Genomic DNA, 14,783 nt, shown 5'->3' with positions numbered 1-14,783 from the left:
TACCCATTTGGGCAATTTCTGTACTATGTCCATCTGGTTCTTATTACCTCTCAACCTGCCAGTGTCTGATCCAGAAAAAGTGCAGGTCAAAAACAGGGGAAAGAAACCAAGGTGATGGACAAAACAGAAAGAGTGATTGAGAGACCAAGTCCTGCTTCCAGTTCCTCCCTCCCCAGCCAACAAAATATGGGTTTGAGTGGAATAAACAAATTTAAGGGAGGCTATTAGCCTAATTATGAAGTTGCTGTCAATGTCCTTAAAATGCAAAATTAAATAAATATTAATCTGTATGCTCCAAGCTTTGGTATTGCCACCAAATATTTGCCCAGGACAATGATGACATCTGTCTAAGTAAAACCTTTCTGGAGAAACAGGAAAAGCCAAGACTTCAAATTCTTAAATCTTGGAGTCCTGGTGTGACCATTTAATCTGCAGCCTTTTTCACTGTGTCCTTGGGATTAAGAAGGATGAGACTTGTCTCCAAAGGTTCATTTGGGGGTTGCAAATTGTTTTAGGAGGGCATCAAAAGTATAATTTAATTGCAATTTCAAAAAAAACCCAACCCGAAGTAAAAGTTATGCTAGCTTCTTGATAGAAAAATGAGAAAGGAAAGTCTTTATTTCCACGCAAGTTTTGTGCATACTGCTGAACTCAGATCCAAGTTAGAAAGTCCTCAAAATCCCCTAAAATAAGTAGAGGGAAATTTGATTATTAAAAAATTAAAATTAAAAAGTAAAAGAAATTAGCCCACAACAACTGAACTGTCAATAAGTCAAAATAAAAAAACCCATAGGAGCACTTGCTCTCCTCCCAGCTGAAACTATTCTGTGTAGCATTTGTCAAGGATCCCCTAGTGCTATCAGGAGACGTGCTGATCCACTTTCAATCTCTCCCGTCAAGAGAGCCCAACGAATTTAATTGCAACTTCTGCATTTATTCTATCTGGAACACCTCATTTCCCACCCAAAATGTTGCTGGCTGTACCTTTTTTCCCCGTAGATCACCAGTCCTCAGGATCATCACTCCTGTGGTCTCACATTACCTTACAGCCTCTTCCCACATTCCCTGAAGATGCAAGAGAAATTGGACTTGACTTTTTGGAGCTAAAAAATTCTAAAATTCTGACTGAATTCCAAGGAGCAGAAATTTCAGAGTGTGCCCTACCATCTATTCAGTGATCCTTGGGGAGGAGGGCTCTTGAGCATCCCACGCTGGGTGTTTCATACACGGTAGGATTTGCTGGCAGGTGTAATGGTCTGATCTGGTACCAAAGGGCTGGAAATTGTGGAGATATCAGGAATTATGTCCCCACAGTTTGTACAAACCTTTTGGCTGCCAGAAGCTCAAGATGGGGCTCTAAGAGTGAAACAAGACACAGGGGTATGGTTTTCAGAGGAGCTGGAGGAAGATGTTGCCACTGAACAAGGAGACAGGACAGAGAATGCGTAGGAAGGAAAAGCTGGGGAGAGTTCAGGATCTTGCTCCAGAATAGGTGACCTAAAAACACCATGTGCAAAACTGACATGCACCTCACCACCTGTCCTTGCAATTTCTCCCTCTGATGTTGGTGCATCCATTTAAAATGGAAATTTGGAGGAGATTGCTTTGGTGGGAAAAGTCTTCCTCTCTGCTACCTTTTGGTGTCAGTAATGGCCCTGAGAATTCTGACTGCCTGTGCTTAGGATTTGCTTGCATTTGTCATGGATTATATTATTATTTGTCATGGATAGAATAAGATTTTTTAAAGTATTATTTTTTACATGTATTTTTCTTTGTTCAGTTGTGGGGGACATGCCATGCAGATTTAGATGCCAAGATGTAAGAGGGTCGTTTGAGACATCTTGGCTTGAAGATCAACTCAGCCACACTGCTTGGTTTGCCTGTGAAGCCACTGAATACAAAAGAAGCTGATATGAGGGAAAGCCCTAACTTTGACAATAAAAATATGTCAGCATGAAAATGGTTAATGGTGAGTATTATAGCTTCAAAAGAGCCCATTGGCTACCCCTAAAGGATGCCCTGCAATTGTTAAACTCATCAGATGCAACTACCCTTCCTCAGCTAGCCCTTACATTTGTCTGGCTAACAGTAAAAAAATTCTATAATAAATTGGTAACATATGTTGCCAGACAAGAATAAGTGATATAAATAAAGAGTCAAGAGACATAGCCCCTCAAGAATAATGTGTAAAGATTTAAACTTCCAATGTATTAGTTAAGCTAGGAACATTTTAGGAGGAACTTGAAAGTGGTGTTCTGTTTGTTTATATCATTCCTTCTCTTTTTTTTTCCCCCCCTCTCTTTTTTCTTCTCTTCAGATTGCATTTTAAATCAAAATGTTCTCCATGACTGACTGCTTTGCAGCACTAGGGTAAGTCCCATTTTTCCACAGCTTAAACAAAAACTATGCCTAAGAAATCTATGCCAGAAAGGCATTTAGCTGGGTTTTGGTTTAGGAAATAAGCATAATGTTGTGGGGAAGACATCCTCTTTTTTTTTTTTTTTTTTTTTTACTTCTTTTTCTTATTTTTTTTTTCAATCCAAACATAGAAAATTGTGCATGTGCAAAGATAGCTATTATCAAGAAAGCCAATTCATTGTAAAGGTGACAACTCTCCAAACTAGTAATACATTAACAGCTGCAGCATTAAAAAAGAAAATATAAAACCAAACATGCTTTGAGACTTGGTTGGATGTTTTATTTATCTTTTACTTTTATTGAGACATCCTTTGAAAAATGGCATAAAATAAATAGTTTTACAAAGCAACAACATAATCAATCTCTAAATGAGAAGATAAATCAAGGATTTCATTAACTGCTGGTAGCCAGTTTAAATTGTAGTCTTGTCCATAATGTCTATCTATCTATGTATGTCCAAGTTATATTAAAAACCTTTAAATGGCTTTGTAATATCAGCTACATCTAGCTATTATAATAATTAATGATACTGTTTTATAAATCAATATATGTATTCTTGATAAATTCATATCCAGTTAATGGTGTAATTTAAATAAAAAATTAATGTAATAAGGGACATACTGAAATAGGCAGGAAATCTTTAAAGGTTAAGAGGCAAATTTGTCTAAATTCTTTTCTTTGTACCTATTTTTTGAGAAAGCCTCCATTGAAATGCAGCTGATAGCAGGCTGGCTCTCCGGATCGCGCTCTCGCCATTAGTTTTGTTTTAACAGCACCCGGTGAGTTTTTGCAGCCAGAGGAAAAGGGAAAGCCCCTTCAGCAGCAGGAATTCTTTCCTCCCTGCTTTCTCATCCTGCTGCAAAACTGCAAACAAAAACAAAAACAAAGACAAAAGCAAAAAGAAAGAAAGTAAAAAAAACCAAAACCCACCACTCCGGCATTTGGCCAGAAGCAGAAATGGTAAAAATGCTCTTTTTTTACCATTCCCCATCGATCCCATATTTGTATTATTACAAAAATATTTTGCTTCTTCTATATGGTGTCATTAAAAAGGTAAAATATGAACATTATGTTCCAGGCATGAAGTGCATTCAGAGGAGTCTGCAAACCCTACAGACTGTTCAGTGTAGTAAAAAGCTGTTCTTTATCTCTTGTTTTAAATACAGTTAATCTTGTTTATTCAGCAAACACATTTAAGAGCAACTTTGAGGGAAAAAAAAACAAAACAGAAAAAGCTGGAAATTGTCTTTATCTATCTGTAGTGGTGAGAAACCGTGGCTCTGTTCCTTTGCTTTTATTTATAGTCAGTAACCACAAAATGTATCTCTAACTATAACAGGGATTTAATAGGCAATATTAATTGTTCTTCCCTTAACTTTTGATCTGAAATGTTTCAAACAAATGCCTGTTGCCTGTTTATACGATGAGTTTGTTTGAAGAATATCTTTCTGAAATGATGCAAAACATGACACTTTGTCATTTGGACTGACATGGGACAGAAATGTCATTTTAATGCATTGAGTGATTTTTTTTGTTTTCTTTTTGGGGGGGGGGCAGTTTTTTCTCAACATTGCTCTGCCTTATTTAGAGCAGCAGTGATCTGCGCAGTTTCTTTTGACACTGATGGGTATTTCAAACCCCTTACACTGATGGGAGGGAGAAAAAGGAATTTGCTGCCAGCCACAGTGGCGATGCAGCTCCATAAGCCATCGCTTATTTGCTAAAAGTTTACATTTCAAATGAGCTTGAAATGTAAAGGTGGGCTTTTTGTTGCTGGGGCTGTATTTAGGAATGGAGAGAGAAAATAGAGGGAAGATGATTATGCTTGTATGTTAAAGACTATCAGGATATTGGTAATACAGCCATTTAAAATGTATTTTGTTTTTTGATGCAGCTAGGAGCAGGAGATTCACAACCATATCTGGGATGCTTGATTTTAGCTTTATAGGAAAAAACATCAAACAGCAGCTTACAGTAACATACCGAAATACATTATACATTTTAAATATCTTCAGTTAGAAATGTGTGTTATATTTTTTACCCTCCCCTTCTGGGATCACTAACACGCCTCTCCCCAGACAAAGCAAGGACAAGTTCCATCTTTAAAAATTATCTTCCTTACAGATCACATTCTCAGGCATGTTCCATGCTTTTTATTACCACGGATAACCTCTCAATGCTATCACAATTTTATACTTGTTAAGTGGACATCTTCCCTATATTTAACTGCAAAAAAAGCAACTTCCTTTTGGGGGGTGGGAGGAAGGAGAAATGCTTTGGGATGATTAGAAACATAAGTTTCTATCTTCTGTCACACCAGCCTATCAATTATTCAAAACCCTACTAAATTTAGATGTCTGTTCCTAAAACGTTGTTTGCACTCGTTCCCTGGGAAGATGGAGGCAGCTGATAATTTGGCTAAATTATGCGTTTGAGCCCAATGGTTACAAATGAAAGAGTTGAATTCAGCAGATTTATTTGCCGCTGATGAAAATCCTTGGTAGCAGGAATTTAGACCTCCTCCTTCAGGGAGCAAATCGAGGGGTGAGGTGGTGCTCACAGGTATTTATGTGGACCAAGCCTCATTGTTACAGCAAATAACGTGATGCATCAGTGACTCGGTGGGAGGTTTTACTGATCAATTAGGGACTGGCTACTGGGGGCAAAGGGCCTAAAGCAGCCCCTGAGGTCCTTTGTGCCCCAGGTAGTCATTACCTGAGTGTAAAGACCAGTAGAGGGGAAATTATTGCTATTATAGGATGAGATGTGAAGAATGCGGGGTGGACGACTCTGGATCAGAGAAGGTGTAATGTGCTCATCCCAAACCTGCACTTTGAGCATCCCTGAAGCAGCCTGGCTGCTGTGATGGTGTAAAATATCTCCCTTTTCCAGCAGTGTCGGGGTGTGATTGGCAGCAAGTCTGCACCGAGCGTGGGCGTCCTCCCGTGCGCACCAGTCACAGGACGTGAAGGGGGAGTTTTTGCAATTTATTTTTTTTTTTTATAAATAGATAGGCTGTGACAAATAACACCACCTCTTCACAAAGCTCCTTCGCAGCAGCTAACAGACCTCTGCTGGGTTTATCAGTGACAGAACCTCCTTTCCTAAAGGAAATAATATTTTTGGTGAAGATAATTTAGCTGATATTGCAATAGCTCAGGGGGGCAAAAAGCTGCAGAGCAGAGCTGTTTCCAGCAGCCCTGGGCACAGGGCAACATTGATTGCTGCATCGGGCATGTTTCAGAGGGCCAGGCACGAGAGCAAGAGGAGAGCTGAAAGAAATGCTGCTGACTGTGAAAAATAAGAGAATAAATAATCAAATAAAATCAAATCCATGCAAGAGAAACACCATCCTTTCTCTTGCAATGACAGTTGGTAATTGCCAAAACACAGACAGCCTTAGACTAAAAAAAAAAAAAATCAAACTCCTCCAAAATCCATAAAGAATTTAATTTATATTTAGAAACCAAAATGTTTCAGGCAAACACCACACAAATTGCACAAGGCCTTGTGTCTTTCCCTGCTACCCTGTGCTGACTCTTAAGTTACACTGCTGAGGAACCTATGCCCATTTTTACAACTCTGGCATAAAGGCAGGCGAGTGGCAATGGGGAGGGAAAAAACCCAACCCCCAAAAAAACCCAAAACAAAGGACGTGTGAGGGCTTTCATTTATTTTGATAATCCTCCTCCTGCTCCACAGCGTTTTGCTGTCTTTGTCAAAGTGAATGACAACAATTTGGCCAACTCTCTCTGAGCTGCACTCAACAGTGACAGGCAAATTATCAGAGGCCCTGCACTCCTTATTATCAGAGGAGAAGTCATCAGGAGGACGTGCGGAGGATCCCTCTCCCCTGTCACTATTTGTCAGTGGGACAAGGGCCACTGCTATGGGTAGCTGACAGGTAATTTCAACAATAACAATTACTCCTATTACTGGTGTCATAAACAATTCGCCCAAGGCATGACAATAGCAAAGCTTTATAATTCAGTGCCATATAAATAAATGCCAGCAGGTAACAAGTAATTTAGCTCCAATCAGGCCTTGGCCCTGGCATTAATATTGTTATTGCAAGAAAATGGAAAATTGAAAAAATTCAATATGTTAATGAATTAAGAGGGGTTCAAAGGCTAAGGGAGGGGAGGCATGATCCAGAATGAGGGGAAGGAAGAAAACAAAAACAAAGGATACAAACTCATGCTTTCAGAACCAGCCCCAATATGTGTTCATACAACCTTATAACTAGTTTTTGATATAGAACATGTTCTTGCTATGCTGCTTTTCAGGTTAGGGCAAAAGGCATGCAGGAACCTGAACCCCACCCCTTGCCTCCATTTGCCACACTGTGAACGATGTGCATCAAAAAAATAAACTGAATTTAATGATGTGCATCAAAAAAATAAACTGAATTTAATGGTTTTATTAAAAAGAGAATGATATTTGAAATCTCATGCAAGACATAGATTTAACAAAAATTAAAGGTTTATTTACAATGCCATTGCTTTATTGTCCACTTCTTGCATGCTTTAATCTTTTTTAAACAAGCTCTGTTAAATAATTGATTCTCTATTTATCAAGAAGAAGAATTTTACTGCACTTTTTCTCTCCCCAAATGCCCTTCATAGGCCACAACACCCTAACTCTCTTACGAGAATGATGATCAGCAGCAAACAAGCTAAATACCAATATCTTCAAGTCCAACTTCTTTATCAACCGAATTTGCAATTTTACTATTTGTCCAGCAAGACAATGTGGCATCAGGCTGACAGCAGTAAAAGAATTTGAAAATCTCTAATTAGGAGAGCTGCAGAGCAATTAACGCATGTCAAATTTCACTTCATCAAGTGCCACTCTAATTTTCCCACTAAAAATTAATGGACTTTTCTTCGGGGGTGTGTATGTGTGTGCCTGTGTCTGTGTGTGTCCCCTCAAGGCAATGTTGATTCAAATCTGCTCAAGATGCAGCGTTGCACAGCTAAGCATCTTCTTGATTACAACCCGACACACTTCTAACTGCTTTCATTCTCACTGCCACAGATACTTTGTCAACAGTCAAATTACGCCATGCTGATAACAATGCATAATGGTCTTCCTCAAAGGAGGCTCCTGTCATGGAGCAGCCTTTCATAAAAACCCACTAGTTTCTTCTCTGGGAGATAGATCTGGATAAAAGGAGTTAAGCTTTTGTGTAAAAGGAGTTAAGCTTTTTTTTTTTTCCATTTCTTGTTTCTTCTTCTTCCTCTCATGCTATAGTTTATTTATTTTTGTACTCACCTGAAATTACGGCAGGGAGCTGTTTGAAGAGTGATACAGAATGGAAAATATTTATAGTCACTGTTTATACAGGCTTTGCTTTAACCACTTTGCTCCAAGACGTTTTCAAGAGCAACATCCTCATTTCAGTACCACTCTTTTTTTTTTTTTTTTTTTTTTTTTTTTTTTTTTTTTTTTTTTTTTTTTTTTTCCTTTTTCTGTCTAAAGGTGCAGGGCAGCATCCTGCACTCTTTGCATAAGCACAAGCCCTGCTGACGTCAATGGGAGTTTTTCCGGGGCGAGGGCTGAGCGCCTTGGCCCGCTGCTGTAAACACATTGGGACTCTCTCTTTTAATGGATGGTATTTAGATTCTGTGTGGGGCTTGTTTAACAGGCACGTTTTCCAGAGTCCTCAAACATTGTGGGGCACACAAGACAAATTGTCTTTTTGTCAAAGCAGCATGAGGGCAGGAGAGAAGCACTGAGCTATCACAGGCAGTTTTTGCCTTCCACTCACTGCTCCCTGATCCCCACCTCTCTTTTCCTGGGAGATCAATAACAGCAAAAGTCAGAGGGTGTCATGGGGCAGGATTTCAAACAAGTACAAGTGGAATTAATAAGAATAACATTCTCCAGAGGCATTAATATTTTTTTGCCTGTAAGTTTCAGAGCTGAAGTACAGTTGTCTGCTCCCTTGGAGAGAAGAAGTGTTAGCACCCACAGCCCTTGCCTGTCACTGGGCTTATTGCTGCCAGCTACCCCAATTACATGGGTATATAGTAGGGTGTATATAGTCCTTGGTGTGTGCATGTCTGTTTACGCTACAAACAAAGCCAGAACCACACATTGCCTTTAATCTGAGCCATCTTTCCATCAATATCTTATTTCTTGCCCCAAATATATGACTGATATTGCAGTGCCTGGTAACACGGGCATTGCAATTTTCTGTATCCTCCCCAAGTATATTCACCCCCATCCTGGCAGGTATTAACAGTTTGCAATTAACTCTTTCCGATATACTAAGAAATGGGAAATCCAGGATATCTGGTTCCTGAATTTTGGATGTTCCCCTCTCTGTGTCCTCCACTTAGGATGGACAAATGAGTCTTCTTCTAATGACACAGCCCCAGTGCACACACAGTCCCCAAGCATCCCCAGACCTATGGCATGGCAGCCACTGGGTCCGCAGGTTAATGCATGTGTAAGTGCATTTATTTTTTTTCCATGTCCTTGTCTAAACTTAAAAAGCTCTAATGCTGCTTTTAAACAAAGCAGTGATTATATACTTTGCCTTGACAACCTTTCCTTTTTTTTATTAGGGGACACCCTCCCCCCCTCCTCAAAAAATGCTTCCATAAAAACAATAGGCAAGGCCATAATTTAAAGAGAGAAAAATGTGATTATATAACACATCCTGCAGTAATCAATTTTACCTCCAATATCTGCTTTTGTTTTCAAAATGCTAAATAAACAATACATAATGCATCCCTCATCAGCCAAAACCATGAGGGCTCTGTGCTCAAATAACAGGAAACATATTCAATTTTCCTAACAGAAGACAGTTCATTAAGCTGTGCCACATCAAATAAAACTTTAATTTCTCCAGCATCAGAGTCGCAATGAAAGCAATTGAGGAAGATGAGCCATATGGTACTTCTATCAGCAAACACATATTGCTCATTCCCCCAAAGTTTTCTAATTCTGCTCCCCAGACCTGTGTAATATAGATAATGTGCTCTGAGCGCAGCAACCATGAGCTATCTGGTGTACACTTCTAATACTGTATTTAATGGGAAATAATGAATCATAAAAGCCTGCAGAAGACGGCTTTTGCTAACCTAAATCTCAGCTGTAATTTCATTGTTCTGTGCCTAAGATGCTGTTTGCCCTTTTCAAACAGCAGCAGTTGAACATAATTATGCTGCTACAAACCTGGGCTGCAAAAAGAAAGCCTTCCTAATAGAACCAAGTTTTTATTAACTCTTGAAATCCTGAGCTTGGGGCAACTGCAAGCTGCCTGTCAGGTTTTAGGGTTCATTAAAGCACACGTACACGTATATCTTGATTTCCAGTGCGCAGCCCCACAAATTAAATTGATGATTCCCATATCGGGCCAAAAATGCAACAGGAGAAGGCTATGAAAAATTAGGAAATCTTCTTGACATCGGGAAATCCGACACTTGTCTGCTCTAACATCTCTAAGTGCCAAGGAAAGAGGGGGATTTTTTTTCCTTAAAGGTAAGTCTATTTTTCTTCTTCTTGCCCGATATAAAAATTGTGGTTAGTGCCTGGAGTAAAGGGCCCTCTAAACTTTATAGTGTTTACCCTCCATTTATAATTCCATAATTACCTATTTAATGATATCATAAGGTTAAAAGTTAAACAGCACTGTATTTTCTCTATTTTCTCCTCTGCCTTTTAGAAAGGCAGGTTTGCCTATCTCCAAGGGACGATCGGTCAGGGTTGTTTTCTGAAGAAGAAGCCTATAGGTAAAGAGGCATCCATATGCTCACGCAGGAAGATTCATAAAGGCAAGGACAGGAACATAAAGGTATTATTTTGACATGATGGCCCCTGGAAAATGTCTGACTCATCCCAAGTAAGTGTCTTTCTTTCCTTCCTCCACCCTCTCCCCCTTCCCTCAAAATACGGGGCTAGTTTAAGGCATTTTCTAGATATGCTGCTTATACACATTGAAAACATATTTTAGTGACTGTGTTTGTTTTGGCAATATATAAACCAACACCCACCCCCCCCCCCAATTAAATTAAAAAGAGCAACTTTTTAAAGTTAGAGATTGCCTTTTAAAAGCTTATTAAAATCAGCGTGTTAGATGTCTATCTTTGAATTAGCTCCGAGGCTTGATTGCTTTCATTAAAGCTGCCTGTTTGGGTGCTGCTTGGTGAATGTTCAAGCCTGGATTTTTTCCCCTCTTCTCCCACATTCCCCCCGGCTGCTTCTTACTACTTGTCAACTTGGATTTTCCCTCCAAATTTGAAAGCAAAACTTGGATTATTATTTTTTTCTTTTTTGAGTAGCAACAGCCACCCCCACCCTGCCTTCCCCCTTGCAAAATACCACGACCAAAATCACCAGCAACCCAAGTCAGAGACAGACCAACAGGTAATATATATACTAAATATATATATATTAAAAAAATAGCTTAAAAAAAGACACACCCAAAACATCCACCATGACCAAACTGACACCCCCAAAAAACCCACCCCAAGCCACCAAAAAACTCCGAGCTATCACATTGCTCATAGCCCATGAATGCCTTAAAAACAAATGTTTAAACAGGTTTTCTTTTTTTTTTTTGAAGCAGCAGAAAACCTCTGCATGCTCCAATGGGTTACAATAACAATGCTCTATTGCAATGTAAAACAAGCTGGAGGAGAAAAAGGTGCTTTTTGTTACCATTTTATCAAAGCTGTTCATCTTCTAGCTGCAGGCAGCATTTTGCTGGAATTGCAGATATTTCTCTGTCCGGGCTCCTTTGTTTGTGCATCTCATTTGCATATATTTATCTCCAGCTGAGGGTGCTTTCAGCTCATTAAGGCCTCCCCTCACATTATTTCATAAGCCAGCTGCTAGGAGGGATTTCACCTGTGGTGACTGAGAAAAGAGGGGTGAAAAAACCAAATTCTTCATTTAAAAAAAGAAAAGGAAAACAAAAAAACCAACAACCAAGGAAATCTTCTGACTCTCTTCCCCTATAAATGGGCACCATTTGTGTTAAACAGCCTCTTGTCATGATAGATGCCTCCTGGGGTCAGGGGGGAAAGTTGATTTGAAGGTCAGCAGTAAAACAACAGACAAACCAGACGCCAAACTGGTTCTTTAGCTGTCGGTGGGAGCAGTGGTACAACCAGGTCTTGAACCTTTTTCAACCTCTAATAAAACAGGGGAAGAATCTGAAGTGGAGCAACCAGGCCCCAGAGGAAAAAAAAAACAACCCACAAATAATATCAATATCAAGCAGCAACGGGAAACAACGGAGCAGCTCTCAGCGTTACAGGCACTCTGCTATTGTTTCAAGGGCTGGGGAATTAATTCCACTTATTTATTTAAGGCGTGTCAACTCACTGCCTAAACCTGTTTCGGTGTCAAGATGAATAAAACTTTTATGGCTCATAAAATAGAGCCATTCATCTCCATGGTCTTTGTGGTGCCTGTGTTGTTGGGGCTTTTTTTTTTCCCCCTTTCCGCCTGGTAGGCTGAGCTGGGCCAAAATCTCTGTGTCTCATTGCTACCAACTCACTCTTAGGAGAAAAGAAAATTTAGACAGGGCATCTCAACCTAAATTTCTGGGTTTGATTAGAAATTGTAAATGTTAATTCATCATAGTCATGCGCAAACCCCCATCTCCTCTATTTCCCCAGCCTAAAACCTACAATGAATTTACATCATCTATATGGAGCTTTGGACCAACAGGTAATAAAATACAATAAAGCTTGCTTTTTATCAGGACACACACACAAAAAAATCCCATTAATTATGGTTCATGACTACTCTAAACCAAATGTTCAAATAGTAGTTGGAAATGATGCATAAAATCTCAGCATGTTCTGATAGGTTATAGAGTCAGTGGTTTATTGCAATGTAAAACAAGCCACAGGAAGAGAGGGTGGTTTTGTTTACCATTTTCATCAAAGCTGTTCATCATGTTGATATACTTATGCTATATTGTGACCCTTACATACATTGCATTTCATATATTTATTTTCCAGGTTGTTGCCACTTTTGCTGCCTTTGCCTCTGAGAAGTTGAGTAAATCCTCTGGCCCCTTTCAAATATTTTCTCATCTGCACTGAATTTCTACTGACAAAGCAACTGATAGATACGGACCTCAGAAATATTTATTATCAATGAATAAAGGTTTTTTTTTTTTTTTTTACTTAATCTGAGGCAATTAGTTCCTGAATAAACACAGACTAAGTAATCTACCACCTCAAAAGATAATCAGACTTGAAAAGCGCTGTTTGGTCCTACCCAAGAAAAGCACAACTTGATTAAAATGCTTTGGAGGTTCACTTTCATTTCTTCCCTTTTGCTCCAGAAAACATTTTATAACATCCCAATAACTTTTATTTTCTTCCCATGCCAAACCTGGGGCCTCTGTTGGTTGTTGCTGTCCTTTTTCCCCACCTTCCCTAAATCTTTAACCCTGCTTCTCATTTTTCTTTGCCCCTAATCTAATCACTAATTCCTTGGCTTGGCCAAATAGTTAAAAATGTTAAGTGCTGCTCACAATTCCTGCTGCCTCCCCCATGTATCTGTCTCTGTTTATGGAACAGGCCCTGGTTTCCTCCTGCTCTTGTTCAGCTGTAGGTCTGCAGGTCAGGAGACTGTAAATACACACAGTGCTGCCCCAACCCATAAATCTGAGCAAAGGGCAGCCTTATATATTCAGATAAGGGATGTAAGGGGAAGGGGTGGGTTGGGGGGGTGGGGTATGCAGGAATCAAAAAAAAATGCAGAAAGAAAAGAACGAGGAGATTCTGTGGTGAACGAGGTTCTTTGCCAGACCCCGAATCCAAGCTGCATGCCCTGCTACCTTGCAGGACATTCCAGCCAGAGACAAATCTGAAATATTCACCCTTCTTCCCACCCTGCCTGTTTATATATAAATCATTACAAAAAGAATTTTATTATGTTTGGGGCAAAGAAATTAAACACAAGATTTCAATGGCTTTCTCTCCTCCAGATCTTTGTTGGTCTATTTCCTGTCCTTCTCTCCCTGCCTGCCCCCCCCATTTTATTTCCTGCACCTCTGAAGCTTTCAAGGGAACAGTCCCCCTGTTATTGCTTCTCAGTTCCAAGGTCTTAGAATAAATAACATTGTTATTACTCACTTCACCAATTTCCAAGAAGAAATATTGCTGCAGCAAATGCAAGCAGCAGTAATATTTGCAAAGTGATAAATGGATTGTTACATACCTTCCCGTCTGTGTGGCCTCCAGCCATCCTCCGGCCAGCTACATCCCTCCTCGGGGTGGGAAGGAGCCTGCCTTTGAACTTAGCAGGGTCCAGACACTTAGTGCCTTGCACCAGAGCCTGCCCCAAGCCCCCTCCCTCACTCTCTGATGGAGAGATAATTTTTAATGGGCCATGCCAGAGATGGTACTGGGACTGGGGGAGAGCAGGAGCCATGTACCAGGACCAAGCAGCCAAATGAAGATGCTTTTGGCACACAGTCAGTGTCTGGTGGGTTTTCTTGGTGTTGGGTGCTGTAGGGAGAGGGGTGAGAGACTTGGGATGTTCCCAGGAGACAACTGCTGCTCCACTGTCCTCCCCAGCTCCTGCATGCAGCTGCTCTGGTGTGGCTACCACATCCCAGATGCCACAATGAGAGCCACCTCCTCTTCTCCAGCTTCCAGTGATGTGAAAAGTAGACAAAAAAAGCCAGCAGAGAAGAAAAATTATTTTCCAAGTTCCCCCTACTCTGCCCCCAAAATGTCTCCAGTGCCTGAATGGGAACTGCAGCAGATACCCAAGACACCAGGGATACAGATGCTTAGTGGGGTGAAAACTGGAAAGACATATTTCCAAACACCACCATCCCCACTGCTCATAAAATTTCATTGATTCACATGAAATTTTCAGCAAACTTTCTTAACTAAAGCTGAAGTTAGGGAGATGCTAAGGCAGGGAGCAGTCTCCTGGCCTCCCCATCCCAAACCTTGTTGCTCACCATGTAACTTCTGAGCTTAAAAAGAGATGGCAATTGGAAAATTCACATGGGATAAATAAAAACCAATAAAATTTTGGATTTCTTTTTTTAAGCATCAATTTATATCTACCTCTGAGACATGATTTGTGCTCCTTTATTTTATTAAAAAAATTCTCCAAATCAAATTATTCCTGGGCTGCAAGTCATGCTGAAAAAAGCTCCACTCTGAATTCACAGTAATCAGAAACAAACCAGCACATTTTCCTTCAGATCCACAAAGAGTAAGTTACTGGCATTTCTTAGACTGAGTCTGTTGCATTTCTATGCCGTGGCTTCCGGGACAGGGGAGGGTTTGGTTGGATGACTTGAATTCCTTGCTGAGATAAATACCCCCACATTAGGCTATTCAGGCACCAAAGTTGCTGCAAAAGCTTGTTCT

At 40.1% G+C, this 14,783-nt stretch overlaps 1 long non-coding RNA gene across 2 annotated transcripts; it reads left to right on the top strand.

Annotated features, from left to right (window-relative positions):
* Nucleotides 1–2,320: 2,320 nt before the first annotated feature.
* LOC134434054 (uncharacterized) lies at nt 2,321–13,079 on the top strand. 2 transcript variants are annotated; one of them, XR_010031796.1, is made up of 6 exons: nt 2,321–2,370; nt 9,744–9,909; nt 10,094–10,270; nt 10,710–10,794; nt 12,054–12,105; nt 12,402–13,079. It is a non-coding gene; the product is annotated as an uncharacterized LOC134434054 (long non-coding RNA). The 2 variants fall into 2 exon arrangements; XR_010031795.1 differs by lacking the exon at nt 2,321–2,370 and having other exon boundaries at nt 9,003–9,909.
* Nucleotides 13,080–14,783: the final 1,704 nt, after the last annotated feature.

This window comes from Melospiza melodia, unplaced genomic scaffold, assembly GCF_035770615.1.
Source record: "Melospiza melodia melodia isolate bMelMel2 unplaced genomic scaffold, bMelMel2.pri scaffold_312, whole genome shotgun sequence".
Taxonomy (NCBI): domain Eukaryota; kingdom Metazoa; phylum Chordata; class Aves; order Passeriformes; family Passerellidae; genus Melospiza; species Melospiza melodia.
This window is presented reverse-complemented; position numbering and strand designations above follow the sequence as displayed.